The 17,748-nt window shown below is 40.5% G+C and overlaps 1 protein-coding gene across 1 annotated transcript in view; it reads right to left on the bottom strand.

Annotated features, from left to right (window-relative positions):
- The window catches only part of CRADD (CARD and death domain containing adaptor protein), a 191,740-nt gene that overhangs the window by 1,035 nt on the left and 172,957 nt on the right, over positions 1–17,748 (bottom strand). The window lies entirely within an intron of this gene.

The following is a 17,748-nucleotide window of genomic DNA, read 5'->3' as shown; positions in this document are numbered from 1 at the left end:
TTTATTTCCTTTTTTTAATATCTTTATTGGAATATAGTTGATTCACAATGGTGTGTTATTTTCTGCTGTATAACAAAGTGAATCAGCTATATGTATACATATATCCCCATATCTCCTCCCTCTTGTGTCTCCCTCCCACCCTCCCTATCTCACCCCTCTAGGTGGTCACACAGCACCGAGCTGATCTCCCTGTGCTATGCGGCTGCTTCCCACTAGCAACCTATTTTACATTTGGTAGTGTATATATGTCATTGCCACTCTCACTTCGTCCCATTCCCGCCCTGTGTCCTCAAGTCTGTTCTCTACATCTGCATCTGTATTCCTGTCCTGCCACTAGGTTCATCAGTATCATTTTTTTAGATTCCATACATGTGTGTTAGCATACAGTATTGGTTTTTCTCTTTCTATCTTACTTTACTCTGTGTAACAGACTCTAGGTCCATACACCTCACTACAAATAACTCAGTTTTGTTTCTTTTTATGGTTGAATAGTATTCCATTGTATATATGTGCCACATCTTCTTTAAACATTCATCTGTCAATGGACACTTAGGTTGCTTCCATGTCCTGGCTACTGTAAATAGAGCTGCAATGAACATTGTGGTACATGACTCTTTTTGAATTACAGGTTTCACAGGGTATATGCCCAGTAGTGGGATTGCTGGGTCATATGGTAGTTCTATTTTTAGTTTTTTAAGGAACCTCCATACTGTTCTCCATAGTGGCTATATCAATTTACATTCCCACCAACAGTGCAGAAGGGTTCCCTTTTCTCCACGCCCTCTCCAGCATTTATTATTTGTAGATTTTTTGATGATGACCATTCTGACTGGTGTGAGGTGATACCTCATTGTGGTTTTGATGTGCATTTCTCTAATGATTAGTGATGTTGAGCATCTTTTCATGTGTTTGTTGGCAATTTGTAAGTCTGCTTTGGAGAAATGTCTGTTAAGGTCTTCTGCCCATTTTTGGATTGGGTTTTTGTTTTTTTGATATTGTGCTGCATGAGGTGCTTGTATATTTTGGAGATTAATCCTTTGTCAGTTGCTTTGTTTGCAAATATTTTCTGCCATTCTGAGGGTTGTCTTTTGGTCTTGTTTATGGTTTCCTTTGCTGTGCAAAAGCTTTGAAGTTTCATTAGGTCCCATTTGTTTATTTTTTATTTTATTTCCATTACTCTAGGAGGTGGGTCAAAAAGGATCTTGCTATGATTTATGTCATAGAGTATTCTGCCTATGTTTTCCTCTAAGAGTTTTATAGTGTCTGGCCTTAATTTAGGTCTTTGATCCATTTTCAGTTTATTTTTGTGTATGGTGTTAGGGAGTGTTCTAATTTCATTCTTATACAGGTAGCTTTCCAGTTTTCCCATCTCCACTATTCAAGAGGCTGTCTTTTCTCCATTGTATATTCTTGCCTCCTTTTTCAAAGATAAGGTGACCATATGTGCATGGGTTTATCTCTGGGCTTTCTATCCTGTTCCATTGATCTGTATTCTGTTTCTGTGCCAGTACCATACTGTCTTGATTACTGTAGCTTTGTAATATAGTCTGAAGTCAGAGAGCCTGATTCCTCCAGCTCCATTTTTCTTTCTCAAGATTGCTTTGGCTGTTTGGGGTCTTTTGTGTTTCCATACAAATTGTAAAATTTTTTGTTCTAGTTCTGTGAAAAACACCATTGGTAATTTGATAGGGATTGCATTGAATCTGTATATTGTTTTGTGTAGTATAGTCATTTTCACAATATTGGTTCTTCCAATCCAAGAACATGGTATAACTCTCCATCTGTTTGCAGCCATAAAAGGGGTAATTGACAGTAACACAGTAATAGTAGGCAACTTTAACACCCCACTTACACCGATGGACAGACCATCCAAACAGAAAATAAATAAGGAAACACAAGCTTTAAATGACACATTAGACCAGATGGATTTAATTGATGTTTATAGGACATTCCATCCAAAAACAGCAGAATACACTTTCTTCTCAAGTGCACACAGAAAATTCTCCAGGGTAGATCACATCTTGGGTCACTGATCTATTTCTTTTCAGTCTTTTATACATAAAACATACATTTAGGATTACATTGCAGGTACTGCTTTGTAACATGCTTTTTTCACCGCCATCTCTTTTACTAGAGAGGTCAAGCCGAGGCTTCTGGGAGAATCTAAGGATGCCTGCAGGGTCCACCTCCCTCTGGCACTGGCCTGTGGGTGGAGGAGTGACACTCTCTCCTACAGGAATGGCTAGTGCTACAGGGTAAGGGGCTGAACAGAACAGCCACTCTTTCCTAACAAACTTGGACACCACCAAAAAAAGTGACAGCTTCTAACAGAAGCAGGTGCTAAGAGGCCCCCTGAGAAAAAGAAAACCTAGAGGCCACGAGGGAGCAGAAAGAGAGGTGAGCAGAGTTCACTGTCCCAGCACAAGTCACAGGAAGAGAGTAACCATCCTGGCTGAGCCCAGAGAAGGAGAGGAAGTACGTGCTGTGTAGGGGCAATGAGAGAACCTGACCTTGCACTTCCTAAACTGGAGCCCTATCTCCCCGAGGCCAGTCTGCTGAGGAAGTCTGACACTGAGCGAGTGACTACAGATGTGCTGAGAAGTGCCACTGGTTACACAGAAGGCCTTCCAGAGGAAGGAGGTTAAAGCTAAGTCCCGAGCATGAGTAAGAAGGAACCCAGTGAAGGGAAAGGAAAGGAGGTGTGCCCTGTGCAGTGAGAACTGCGCATGAAAAGACCCCGAGGCAGGGGGACATGGCAGGTTCAAGGAAGAGACAGTCACTGTAGCAAAGAGCAGAGGTTGAGATGGACTCCAAACACCCAAAATGATGATGCTGGTGATGGGTTAGGCCAGGACTGGAACCTCAGACTTCAGTACAATAGCACATTATACTACACTTTCTGTCACCAGCATCACAGAAATTCAGGTCAATCCCACTTCACACTCTCCAGCTCACTGTTTTGATTTATGAATTCAATGAGAAGGCAAAAAGCATCCTGTTAGAATAGCTGATGTTTTCCACAGCATGTGCCTTTGGTCTCTAGGCAGTTGCCAATACCTTCGGCATGAGTTGCAAAAATATTGTCAAGGACTCTCTCTGGTGTCTGTCAAGACTGCTTTTTTTTAAATGACTAAGAAGCAAATTAGAATAATGATACTACTGACCAAACTATTTTATATTAACACTGACATTTTTACAGCTTTTATAAAAATATGGGCTCATCTTAAAAAATTCAAACAACACAAAAAAGTACAAAGAAGACAACAAATTATCCACTACCCTACCATCTTACTGACAGTTTGTGAACATCATTCGGGACATCTCTTTAAGTGTGTATACTGTGAGAAGGAGAATACGACAAGTTTTTTTTCTAATAAGAGTAACTTAATTTTGCTTGAATATAACAGAAGAAAAAGCAGCCAAAGTGAACCTAAATGGCTTTCTGACCTGCAATTAAATGCTTAAAAAAACAAAACAAACAAAAAACACATACACACAAAATATTTAATGCTGAGAAAAAAATTAATGAAAATTTAAGAGGTAAACTACATGTCTTCACACTGATGCTTTATAATGAACACTTTATATTTCCTCTCTTTTTCCTCATACGTCTAGATTTTTTTGCTTATATCATTTTTCTTCTGTTGGATGCATAACATTTACATGCTTCTGTAACAATAATCTTCTCCCAGCTGTTTAGTCTTAAAACTATATTTTTAATGGTCTGAATGTTCACCAGTGTTTTTTGTTGTTGTTACTGTTTTTTAACCATGGCTTTTGAGTTTGTTATTTTGATTTGAGTCATTTGGGTGAATCTCTTCATGGGGTGGTTTTCTTCAAGAAAGGTTCATGGTTACTACACTTCTTGAGTTCTTTCAGATCAAGACTGTCTGCTTACTGCCTTCACTGCTGAACAATAACAATATTTATAAAAATAATGTCATATTATTATATTCTGAATTATGAATATAATTTTATATTATTTAAATATTTTTATTCCTCTTACATGTGTAGAACTTGCTCATATTTTATGGTAGAGAATGCTGGTATGGAGAATTCTGATACTGACTTGAACATCCCCCTTTTTGTATTATTTGCTTTTTCTCTCTGGAGTTTACAGTACTGAAGCTTTAGACCAGGGTTTATCTTGGTCACTCTTCATCAGCCTTTCCATGTATGTGGCATGGCCTTCTCACCAAAGATTTAGTTCTTCCTCCCTTTCAGAAAAATCTCCCTGTGTTATATCTTTGCATTCTTTATTTCTATTCCTTATACTGGAGGGCTCTGCCTATCCTCCATGGCTATCATTTTCTCTCTTACTGTTTTAACTCCTTTCCTGTGATTATCTCATGCCTTTCCCCCATGCCATTCATTTGACTGACAGTTAAGGCTATTCTGTATTTTTTTCCTCCTGGTTCAAATCTTATATCATATTTTTGTTCTTAATTTTTCTTGGCTCTTCAATCTATCTTTTAAAAATCCCTTTCTACTGCCACCCATGAGGATGGCTACTCAAAAAACAAAACAAAACAAAATAAGTATTGGTAAGAATGTGGAGAAATTGCAATCCTTATGCACTGTTGGTGGGAATGTAAAATGGTGCAGCTGCTACGGAAAACAGTATGGCAGTTCTTCTAATAATTAAAAATTGAATTATGATCCAGCAATTCTACTTCTGGATTATATTACCCAAAAGAACTGAAAGCAGTTACTTGAAGAGATATTTGTACATCCATGTTCATAGCAGCATTGCTCACAACAGCCAAAAGTAGAAGCAACTCAAGTGTCTATTGAGGTATGAATGGATAAACAAAATGTGGTATGTTATACATTAGAATATTATTCAACCCAAACAAGGAAAAAAATTCTGACTCATGCTACATAATGGATGATTCTTAAGGACATTATCCTCAGTGAAATAAACCAGTCACGAAAGGGACAAATACTCCATGATTCCATACATATGAGGTACTTAGAACAGTCAAATTCAGTGGGACGGAAAGATTGATGGTTGCCAGGGGCTTGGGGAGGTGTAATGAGGAGTTGCTGTTTAATAGGGACAGAGTTTCAGTTTTGCAAGATTAAAAGAGTTCTGGAGGTTAGTTGCACAACAACATGAATGTACTCTTAAAAATGGAAAAAGACAGCAAGTTTTATGTTATATTTTATAATTAAAAATAAAAAAAGAATCTTGTTGTTTAATCATAACATTGAGTTTTTATTTCTACTGGATTGATACTGAGATCTTCTACAGCATGAAATAGTTGTGAGGTTGAGTTTCTTTGGACTCTGGGTTTTCTCCCAGACCAGATTGGTTGCATGTTTATTTTCTGCAAGCCGTGTTCCTATATTTCATTCCTCTGCTGTAGCATTTTCGCAGAGTTTTCATGACATTTAGTTTCATCTTGCTGATACTTAACATGAGTATCTCTGTCCAGAACTTCTGTTTGGTCTTGTACAGTAAGCTGATGCATCCTTGACACTCTGCTCACTCCATAGGGGTCCCGTTGCCTTTCTCCCTCTGAGCTACACTCCGAAGTTAGCTTGGCTTTCTATGCAGTGCTCTGGCGTGAAGGAGAAGTAGGACTCACAAGGCCAGCCCTTGCCGGGGGTCCTATGCACTGCCCTCTCTTTTGGAAGCCAGTTAAATGTCTTACAACAGAGCCCGCTCTGCCAGGGTGCACTCACTCCTGTGATCTCTTTCCCGTAACTGGGGAGATGGCTTGCTCCGAGTTGCCTTCCTGCCTCTGCTGAGGCTGTTGCCTGACATTCACCGAGGCCACCCACTCACCTTCTCAGGCAGCTTCTTCCCATACTGATCTGTGTTAGTGGGAATCCTCAGGATGCTGTCCCCTCACCTCCCTTTCCCGGCATTGCTCCTGAGGGGTCAGGATGGACGGTTTCCTTCATTACCTGCCACTGGTCAAAGTGCACAGCACAAAGCTGTGATTGGTTTTCTTGTCTGTTGGGTTGTTGCTGGCGAATGTTTTTGTTGTGAACTGCTTTTTGGGTCAGTTCATTGGGTGCTGGGGCGGGAGCATCTGTGATTCTGCTACACTCTGTCATCATTCTGACTCCTGGCCAACTATTAATGCAACATATGCTTTGAGCCAATGATGTGGAAGTGAGGACAGTATTTGCTCTCCTTCCTCTACACTCTCAGGGTCACATATCCCTTGTGAATACTGCCATATAACTGGGAGGTGGCCAGCAATCTACGGACACAGGCTTGAGCAAAGATAATTGGCACATAAGCGCGACCCAGCCAAGAACAAATCAAGCCCTTCCAAGGAGATCTTACACACACAGAGACAATAATAGCTGTTTGTGTCGTCTGACCTCTATCTGGAAAAGTATCCTCATGAGCCTTCCAGCTCATGAATTCTGCGGAACATGAGGTTAATTAAAAATCAGAGTCCTGAGGCGGTAGTGTCAACTCCCAAGGACATACTACATCAAATCAGGTCGAGCTATAAATCAATCCACTGTGACCGCCTGGCCACTGTTCCTCAAAGCTTGATGTGCACACCACTGGTGGTGGGCAAAGTGATGCCAGGGGTACAGAGGGGAACATTCTGTATTAGAGTAGTCATGGATCTATTTTAACACGATTAGAAAAGTATAAATAGCATTTCAAACCCATGACTGCAAGGATTAAGATAAGTAAATAAAAAAGCAGATATAGAATGACCAAAAAGTAAACAAAAGAGAAAAGTAAGTTTTAAAATAAAAAGTAAACTTAAATAAAAGCATTCAATTAGTGGTACAGGTGTTAAAAGATAAGGCAAGAATTGTACAAGTAGAACAGAAATGACTGAAGCTTGGGAAGTCCGGTGTTTCTCAACAAGTGCGCTATTGGCATCTCAGGCAGGACAATCCACTGTGCAGTGCTGTCTCCACTGCACAGCAAGGTCTGGAGCATCCCTGCCTGGCCTGCACCTACTAAGTGCTAGTAACATCCCCTACGCCAGCCTTAGCACACATGTCCACATACCCTGGGGCAAAGCAGTACTACCCCTGGTTAAGAACCACCAGATACTGGGACAGAAGAATGGCTATTTTATAAAAAACCCTAAGCAGGGGGTTACTCCTTTTATACTGACAAAATGCTCTCCCTTATACAGATCCTATCTCTTTCATGCAATCCTTTAATTCCATTCTCAGTGAAGTTAAAACTCACCTGTTTCAAAAGAAACAACATTCTCTGATAAACCCATCTACCATGATGAAGCCAAAAAGCCATTTGAAGGGATCAACACCCCCAGTCTCCACCTCCCATCTCCCCACTTAGCCACCCACCCCTCTACCCTCCGTCTCTGTGGTCATGACATGGATGAAAACAGCATATTGACCCCTCCTCTCTAACCAACTCTTCCTCCCACACTCATACTTATCAGTAGCTGCTCTGGGCTCAAATCTAAAAGACTCACACATAACTTTTCTGTTCCTTATATGACATTGCTGTCTCCCAAGCTCCTTATGTGCAGAGACTAAGTCTTCGACTTCTGTGCCCTTCCTTTCCAACCTTTAGGTTCTCCGAGTGAAGGAAAGTTCACAGGCTCAGTGACCTGTCTGGTTGACCTCTGCTTTGTACCCTGCATCCTACGACATGTGGCCACCTTAATGGTGACCCGAGAAGAGGACCTATACAAAGTTCAAAAGTACAGTTCAAAGACTGAAGGCCATGGAGTAAAGGAGCGGCACAGCAGACATGTAAACAGCTGCTAGGAAAGTCAGATAAAGCCATGGTCAGATGTCTAGAGTAACAGCAAGCATTTTAACTGTAGAACTCCGTTTTAAACTTCAGCTGTTTTGAAATATAACTGCAGATTTGGTAAGCACATATGAGTGCTTTATAAAGAGACTCGGTGGACATGGGGGAGCACTTTGCAAAACCATACACATTCCTTTGGAGAGGTGGTGAGATACACCACTCTCCCTAACTCACTGACGGAAGTGCCGTGTGCTTCAGGTTTGTTGGACCAGAAAAAAAAAGTTGAGCTAAGAGACTGTCCCCTTCTGGTGCAGCCACTTTTCAGGAGAAAAGGCTAACCTCTTCCCCGAGGACATGTAAGGCCTCTGCTCAGGTCAAGTCTACTAACGTTCCATGGACCAAAGCAAGACATGTGGCCAAGCCCAAGACCAACAGGACAGGTAATTAAATCTCACAGGGTGGGAGGAGCGAAAATGTGCTGAGCAATAATCTGTAAACACTCACAAGTGAACTAATAAATTTTTAAAATGTAGATGAAGTGATATATTACTGGGAGTATATAAAATGCCAAAGCTGGTGCAGGACAAAATAGAAAACTTCAATAAACCAATGTATTAAACACACCGAAGTGGTAAGCAAAGCCCTCCCCTGCTGAAGAGCCCTGGGCCCCAATGGTCTTATAGGTTAGTTCTATCAAACATTCATAGAACTTTTCATTTCCTAACTGACGTAAGTTGTTCCAGAAAATAGAAAAGGAACAAAAACTAGCCCATTTTATTAAGCTCCTGTACCTTATATTCCAAACAACAAGGAGAATACAGAAAAGAAAAATCACAGGCTCATTTCAGTTATAATTTTAGATGTAAAAATCCTAAATATTAACTATTTGAGTTTTTAAAAATGTATTTAAAATAATACATTGTGAACAAGTAGAATTTATCCAACGATTACAATAATTTCAACATCATAAAAATTATCAATTAATTCAACACATCACTAGCCTAAAGAGAAAAGGCAGTATATTAATACATGAAAAAAAAAGGAGTTGATGAAATTCGATACCTATTTACCATTAAAATTTTCTTCTTTAAAAACTAGGAATATGGGCAACTTTTAAAACTTGATAAAATTATAAAAGCCTTCAATAAGCATTTGACTTAATGAAGAACTTTAAAATGTATCCCCTTTAAGAATGGGAACAAGACAAGTTATGCCCACTAGCACCATTACTATTGAATACAGTAGTGGAAGTCCTGACCAATGCTGTAAAAAAAGAAAAAGAAATTTTGTATTAACATTTGAAGGGAAGCATTTTCAGAGTATGATTTAATATGTAGAAAAAGGCCAGGATCAATAAACAATCCATTAGAACAAACAAGAGAGTTGAACAAAATTGCCAGATACAAGATCAACTCAAAACAAAAATCAACAAAACAGCATTTCTACATTCTGGCAATAATCAAATACAAGATAAAATAAAATAAAATAAAATAAGCAATGAAAACTATAAAGGATCTAGAAATTAAATTAACAAAGATCACATAAGACCTCCATGAGGAAAATTTTAAGCCTTCATTAAAAGACATAAAGCAAAAAAAAAAAAAAAAAAAAGACATAAAGCAAGATCTGAATAAATGATCATTCATGTGCTGGATGGGAAGACATTATTATTACATAAAGATGATAATTCTTGTAATGACAATTAAAATTTCATAATGGGGTAGGGAAAGGCTTTCTCCAAATTGGGGAAAGCTAGCTAATTATAAATATTTAAAAAGAAACTGGACTTTTACATCACACCATAAACAGTGACAGATTCCATGTGGATAAAGGCCCAAACATAAAAGGCAAAACTATAAACTTAATGGAAGATAACACTGGATTATCTTTATGACCTGTGGTGGGAAGGGACCTTTTTTTTTCGAGTTTAAGAAAAAAGTTTACTTAATTTTTTAAAATTGAAGTATAGTTGATTCACAATGTCATGTTAGTTTCAGGTATACAGCACAGTGATTCAGTTTTATATATGTGTGTAACATATATACTTTTTCAGATTCTTTTCCCTTATAGGTTATTACAAAATATTGAGTACAGTCCTCTGTGCTATACAGTAGGTCCTTGTTGGTTATCTATTTTATATATACTAGTGTGTATATGTTAATCCCAACTTCCTAATTTATCCCTCCCCCACCCCAGAAGTGACTTTTTAAATGACTCCCCCAAAGATGAATTTTTTACGTCAAAGGAGACTATGATTCAAGTTGACAGAGAATGGGAAAAGATATTTGTTAATGTCTAAAGCCAAGGAGGGAAAAATTTCTGCATTTATAAGGTACTCCTGAAACCAACAGGAAAAAGGTAAGAATCTCCAAAGGAAAAAGGACAAAGGAATGACCAGGCAATTCAAATTAGAGGAAATGCAAAAGCAAGCATATAAAGAGATGCTCAAATGCAGAAATTTAAGAAACAACAATTGAAACAACAATGATAAATTACTTTATGTGCACAGAAATCTAGACAATACCAAGTTTTGGCTGGGATGTGGCCATGTAGGAAACTTTATTCACTGCTGGTGGGAATGAAGACTGAGCAGCCATTCTACAAGCAAGTGGGCAGCGTGAATAAAACTGAATACAGTTTTATTGTTCCTAGGTGCATGTACCCAAGAAAAATTCTGAAAAAGATCGATAAGGGACATGCAGAAGGCTGTTTGTACATAGCTAAATCACTTGTGTTAGCAAACATATACACCTTATAACCCAGCAATCCTGTTTTGGGGTTTATATATCCCAGAAGAATTCTCATTCAGATCAGACCCCATGAGGGGTCATGTATGAGGTTGTTTATACCAAGTAACACTGGGAAGAAAAGAGCTGGAAGCAATACAAGAGCTCAATACTAGGGGAGCAGATAAATAAATATGAAGGAGCATACAGGGAATAGAAAGAATGGACTAAGGTGAAAATGTTAAAAGAAGAATGATATCTATAACAATGCGAATTTTAAAATATATGTCTAAAACAACACCATTTACAAAAACACACATAAATAAGACTATGTATCGGACAGAATAATTAGTTATGGAAGGGGAGGAAATAGGGGGACGCCGCCAGGCTGAGAAAACTAACATGACAGGCCACCTCCCAGGGCCCACATGTTAACCTGCATCCCTGAGTGCAATGGTTTTGCAGAGAAATCCCTTTGGCCCAAGGTCTGACTGGCTGCCTGGAAATGAAAGAAAAGCACCTTGAAAAGAAAACTAATTAGAACCCCTTGTTCTGGTATATAATCACAGAGAACAATCTGGTCCTCACAGAGAGGTGGAGAAATAAACTGGTCTTTCTAAAATCGATTTTCAGCTAGATGAAGCCCCTGTTGCAAAATGCAAGTAAATCATACTTACTGTCATAGAAAACTTGATTTGCCATCAAGTCCATGGAAGGTCAACAACAAAACTATTAGCAATAATTGCGTTCTCACTGAGTTAAAAGGAGGGAGGCAGGGCGGACAGAGCTCTGGGCTAAGAATTGGCAGGCCTGGCTACTATCTAAATTTGAATCTGCCGCCAACTTGCCATAAAACTGGTGATAAGTCATTTAGCTTCTCTTGGATTGTTTTCTCATTTGGAAAAGGTAAAACCAGATGACTTTCAAGGCCTAATTTAGATATGACATCTATCGTTATACTATCCTTTAAAAAAGCAATTTTATTTTCTGCATATCTCATGCTTTTTTTTTTTTTTTTTTTGTGGTACACGGGCCTCTCACTGTTCTGGCCTCTCCCGTTGTGGAGCACAGGCTCCCGATGCGCAGGCTCAGTGGCCATGGCTCACGGGCCCAGCCGCTCCGCGGCATGTGGGATCTTCCCAGACCGGGGCACGAACCCATGTCCCCTGCATCGGCAGCCGGACTCTCAACCACTGCGCCACCAGGGAAGCCCTCTCATGCTTTTTGACTTCTCACTAATCAATAATTATTCACATATTGTTGCATCACTTTTCCCTACATGTCTTCTAAGAGAGAACCAAGACCTTTGGGGTTTTAGTGATGCTTTTTTGCTTGTTCTTGCTTCCTAAATATCACTCATGGAAGCTTATCCTTCCATTGCAAAAAAGTTAATTGAACATTGGTAGAGTAAATTTTTTCAAAACAGGATTTAAAGCTTTAAAAGTTCATGTTACAACTTGCCGAGCCACTCATTTTTCTCACACACTGGTGCAGACCTGACCCAACTCCATCAATTTACCATTCATCCTGCCCCCTGAACACACCAGTCTGCCTGGAACCTTAGGGCCTTGCGCTAGCTGGTCCTTCTCCCTGGAACATTCTTCCTCTGACTTCCTCCATCAAGTGTGACTTCTCAATGAAACCCAGCCCGACTGCCCTATTCTCAGTGACAACTCCCATTCCACTCTGTGATCCCCCTTATCCACGTATCACGTTCAAACATATCATATATTTTATAGATGCATTGTATTTGTTGTTGCTGACTGGCCCCACTCCACACACTCATCCCATCCCAGCTAGAATGTAAGCTCCTCACAGGCAGGGGAATTTTGTCAATTTTGTTCAGTGATGCTCAATGATGTATCCTGGGCACCAGGAATAGTACCTAGCACATAGTAGGTTCTCATTACATAAATGAATATTGTTGGATAAATGAACAAATTAAAAGGAATGATCCATTACAATTACAACATACTCATTTAGCTGTGCTCTCTATGGCTACAGTGTTACCAAGTGCTCCTACTTTTAGTTACTTAGCACTTAAAAACCAAAGAAATTAGACTGTATCATCTGGGAGTATACAGAAAATTTTAAAGCGGGGTGGGCAACTCTATAAATGTAAGATGTTGTCAAGGTTCAGGGTAGGCAGGTTCCCACTCGCTGTACTGAACTGGGCCACAATGAACTCCTCCCTCTACATAGATGGTTAATTTTAAGAGAGTTAGAACCACTGACAGACCCCAAGATGGTTTCTGGGTAAATACTCTGATTCCAACCTCCCAGTACCTAAGGAAATAAACAAAAGGTACTAAAAATGCAGCCCAACCCCCCCCCCAAAAGATGGCAGAACCACAGTCCAATACCCCCCTGAAGCTGTATCAATCATTCAATAAAACTCAGCTCTAAAAGAGAGACTGATATACCCAAATCTGGAGAGGAACAATGAATTAAGTGGGCTTTCCTATCACTTCTCCTCTGACTTCAGTAGATTGGGGATGGTAATTGCCACAGGGAAGGATGCAGAGATCAGAAATAAGAACGGATTTGAGGATATACCAGTGAGTAAAGTTAAGATTCCTGTGCCTGTGAGCTTGCAGTCTAGGAGAAAAGAGATTAAAGAGAATAAACATAATCAATAAGTAAACTGCCTAGTGTTTTTAGAGAGAAAAAGTAGAGAGCAGAGTAAGAGGGATCAAGAGTGCAAAGGAGAACTGGGAAGATGGCGGAAGAGTAAGACGCGGACATCACCTTCCTCCCCACAGATACACCAGAAATACATCTACACGTGGAACAACTCCTACAGAACACCTACTGAACGCTGGCAGAAGACCTCAGACCTCCCAAAAGGCAAGAAAGTCCCCACGTACCTGGGTAGGGAAAAAAAAAAAAGAAGAAACAGAGACAAAAGGATAGGGACAGGACCTGCACCAGTGGGAGGGAGCTGTTTAGGAGGAAAGGTTTCCACACACTAGGAAGCCCCTTCGCGGGCGGAGACTGCGGGTGGCGGAGGGTGGAGCTTCGGAGCCATGGAGGAGAGCACAGCAACAGGGGTGCGGAGGGCAAAGTGGGGAGATTCCCGCACAGAGGATCGGTGCCAACCAGCACTCACCAGCCCAAGAGGCTTGTCTGCTCCCCGCCGGGGCGGGCTGGGCTGCGAGCTGAGTCTCGGGCTTCAGTCGGAGCGCAGGGAGAGGACTGGGGTTGGCGGTGTGAACACAACCTGCAGGGGGTTAGTGCGCCACAGCTAGCCGGGAGGGAGTCCGGGGAAAAGTCTGGACCTGCCGAAGAGGTAAGAGACTTTTTCTTCCCTCTTTGTTTCCTGGTACGCGAGGAGAGGGGATTAAGAGCGCTGCTTAAAGGAGCTCCAGAGATGGGCGTGAGCCGCGGCTAACAGTGCGGACTCCAGAGACGGGCATGAGACGCTAAGGCCGCTGCTGCCGCCACCAAGAAGCCTGTGTGCGAGCACAGGTCACTATCCACACCTCCAGGGAGCCTGTTCAGCCCGCCATTGCCAGGGTCCCGGGATCCAGGGACAGCTTCCACGGGAGAACACATGGCGCACCTCAGGCTGGTGCAACGTCCTGCCGGCCTCTGCCGCAGGCCCGCCCCGCACTCCATGCCCCTCCCTCCCCCTGGCCTGAGTGCGCCAGAGCCCCCGAATCAGCGGCTCCTTTAACCCTGTCCTGTCTGAGCGAAGAACAGACGCCCTCCAGTGACCTACACACAGAGGCAGGGTCAAATCCAAAGCTGAGCCCCGGGAGCTGTGAGAACAAAGAAGAGAAAGGGAAATCTCTCCCAGCAGCCTCAGAAGCAGCGGATTAAAGCTCCACAATCAACTTGATGTACCCTGCATCTGTGGAATACATGAATAGACAACGAATCATCCCAAATTGAGGAGATGGACTTTGAGAGCAAGATTTATTATTTTTTTCCCCTTTTCCTCTTTTTGTGAGTCTTCCTTCCTTCCTCCCTTCCTCTCTTTCTCTCTTTCTTTCTTTCTCTTTCTTTCTTTCTGCTTTTTCTCCCTTTTATTCTGAGCCGTGTGGACGAAAGGCTCTTGCTGCTGCAGCCAGGAGTCAGTGCTGTGCCTCTGAGGTGGGAGAGCCAACTTCAGGACACTGGTCCACAAGAGACCTCCCAGCTCCACATAATATCAAACGGTGAAAATCTCCCAGAGATCTCCATCTCAACACCAACACCCAGCTTCACTCAACGACCAGCAAGCTAGAGTGCTGGACACCCTATGCCAAAACTAGCAAGACAGGAACACAACCCCACCCATTAGCAGAGAGGCTGCCTAAAATCATAATACGTCCACAGACACCCCAAAACACACCACCAGATGTGGACCTGCCCACCAGAAAGACAAGATCCAGCCTCATCCACCAGAACACAGGCACTAGTCCCCTCCACCAGGAAGCCTACACAACCCACTGAACCAACCTTAGCCACTGGGGACAGACACCAAAAACAACGGGAACTACAAACTGCAGCCTGCAAAAAGGAGACCCCAAACACAGTAAGATAAGCAAAATGAAAAGACAGAAAAACACACAGCCGATGAAGGAGCAAGATAAAAACCCACCAGACCTAACAAAGGAAGAGGAAATAGGCAGTCTACCTGAAAAAGAATTCAGAATAATGATAGTAAAGATGATCCAAAATCTTGGAAATAGACAAAATGCAAGAAACATTTAACAAGCACCTAGAAGAACTAAAGATGAAACAAGCAACGATGAACAACAAAATAAATGAAATAAAAAATACTCTAGAAGGGATCAATAGCAGAATAACTGAGGCAGAAGAACGGATAAGTGACCTGGAAGATAAAATAGTGGAAATAACTACTGCAGAGCAGAATAAAGAAAAAAGAATGAAAAGAACTGAGGACAGTCACAGAGACCTCTGGGACAACATTAAATGCACCAACATTTGAATTATAGGGATTCCAGAAGAAGAAGAGAAAAATAAAGAGACTGAGAAAATATTTGAAGAGATTATAGTTGAAAACTTCCCTAATATGGGAAAGGAAATAGTTAATCAAGTCCAGGAAGCACAGAGAGTCCCATACAGGATAAATCCAAGGAGAAACACACCAAGACACATATTAATCAAACTGTCAAAAATTAAACACAAAGAAAACATATTAAAAGCAGCAAGGGAAAAACAACAAATAACACACAAGGGAATCCCCATAAGGTTAAGAGAAACTCTGCAAGCCAGAAGGGATTGGCAGAACATATTTAAAGTGATGAAGGAGAAAAACCTACAACCAAGATTACTCTACCCAGCAAGGATCTCATTCAGATTTGATGGAGAAATTAAACTCTTTACAGACAAGCAAAAGCTGAGAGAGTTCAGCACCACCAAACCAGCTTTACAACAAATACTAAAGGATCTTCTCTAGGCAAGAAACACAAGAGAAGGAAAAGACCTAAAATAACAAACCTAAAACAGTTAAGAAAATGGGAATAGGAACATACATATTGAAAATTACCTTAGATGTAAATGGATTAAATGCTCCCACCAAAAGGCACAGACTGGCTGAATGGATACAAAAACAAGACCCATATATATGCTGTCTACAAGAGACCCACTTCAGACCTAGAGACACATACAGACTGAAGGTGAGGGGATGGAAAAAGATATTCCATGCAAATGGAAATCAAAAGAAAGCTGGAGTAGCAATTCTCATATCAGACAAAATAGACTTTAAAATAAAGACTTTTAGAAGAGACAAAGAAGAGCACTACATAATGATCAAGGGATCGATCCAAGAAGAAGATACAACAATTGTAAATATTTATGCACCCAACATAGGAGCACCTCAATACATAAGGCAAATACTAACAGCCATAAAAGGGGAAATCGACAGTAACACATTCATAGTAGGGGACTTTAACACACCACTTTCACCAATGGACAGATCATACAAAATGAAACTAAATAAGGAAACGCAAGCTTTAAATGATAAATTAAACAAGATGGACTTAATTGATATTTATAGGACATTCCATCCAAAAACAACAATACACATTTTTCTCAAGTGCTCATGGAACATTCTCCAGGATAGATCATATCTTGGGTCACAAATCAAGCCTTGGTAAATTTAAGAAAATTGAAATTGTATCAAGTATCTTTTCCGACCACAACGCTATAAGACTAGATATCAATTACAGGAACAGATCTGTAAAAAATACAAACACATGGAGGCTAAACAATACACTACTTAATAACGAAGTGATCACTGAAGAAATCAAAGAGGATATCAAAAAATACCTAGAAACAAATGACAATGGAGACACGACGACTCAAAATCTATGGGCTGCAGCAAAAGCAGTTCTCAGAGGGAAGTTTATAGCAATACAATTCTACCTTAAGAAACAGGAAACATCTCGAATAAACAACCTAACATTGCACCTAAAGCAATTAGAGAAAGAAGAACATAAAAACCCCAAAGTTGGCAGAAGGAAAGAAATCATAAAAATCAGATCAGAAATAAATGAAAAAGAAATGAAGGAAACGATAGCAAAGATCAATAAAACTAAAAGCTGGTTCTTTGAAAGGATAAACAAAATTGATAAACCATTAGCCAGACTCATCAAGAAAAAAAGGGAGAAGACTCAAATCAATAGAATTAGAAATGAAAAAGGAGAAGTAACAACTGACACTGCAGAAATACAAAAGATCATGAGAGATTACTACAAGCAACTCTATGCCAATAAAATGGACAACCTGGAAGAAATGGACAAATTCTTAGAAAGGCACAACCTGCCAAGACTGAATCAGGAAGAAACAGAAAATATGAACAGACCAATCACAAGCACTGAAATTGAAACTGTGATTAAAAATCTTCCAACAAGCAAAAGCCCAGGACCAGATGGCTTCACAGGCGAATTCTATCACACATTTAGAGAAGAGCTATCACCTATCCTTCTCAAACTCTTCCAAAATATAGCAGAGGGAGGAACACTCCCCAACTCATTCTACGAGGCCACCATCACCCTGATACCAAAACCAGACAAGGATGTCACAAAGAAAGAAAACTACAGGCCAATATCACTGATGAACATAGATGCAAAAATCCTCAACAAAATACTAGCAAACAGAATCCAACAGCACATTAAACGGATCATACACCATGATCAAGTGGGGTTTATTCCAGGAATGCAAGGATTCTTCAATATACGCAAATCAATCAACGTGATACACCATATTAGCAAATTGAAGGAGAAAAACCATATGATCATCTCAATAGATGCAGAGAAAGCTTTTGACAAAATTCAACACCCATTTATGATAAAAACC

Source organism: Grampus griseus (assembly GCF_964374135.1).
Source record: "Grampus griseus genome assembly, chromosome: 11".
Lineage (NCBI taxonomy): Eukaryota > Metazoa > Chordata > Mammalia > Artiodactyla > Delphinidae > Grampus > Grampus griseus.
This window is presented reverse-complemented; position numbering and strand designations above follow the sequence as displayed.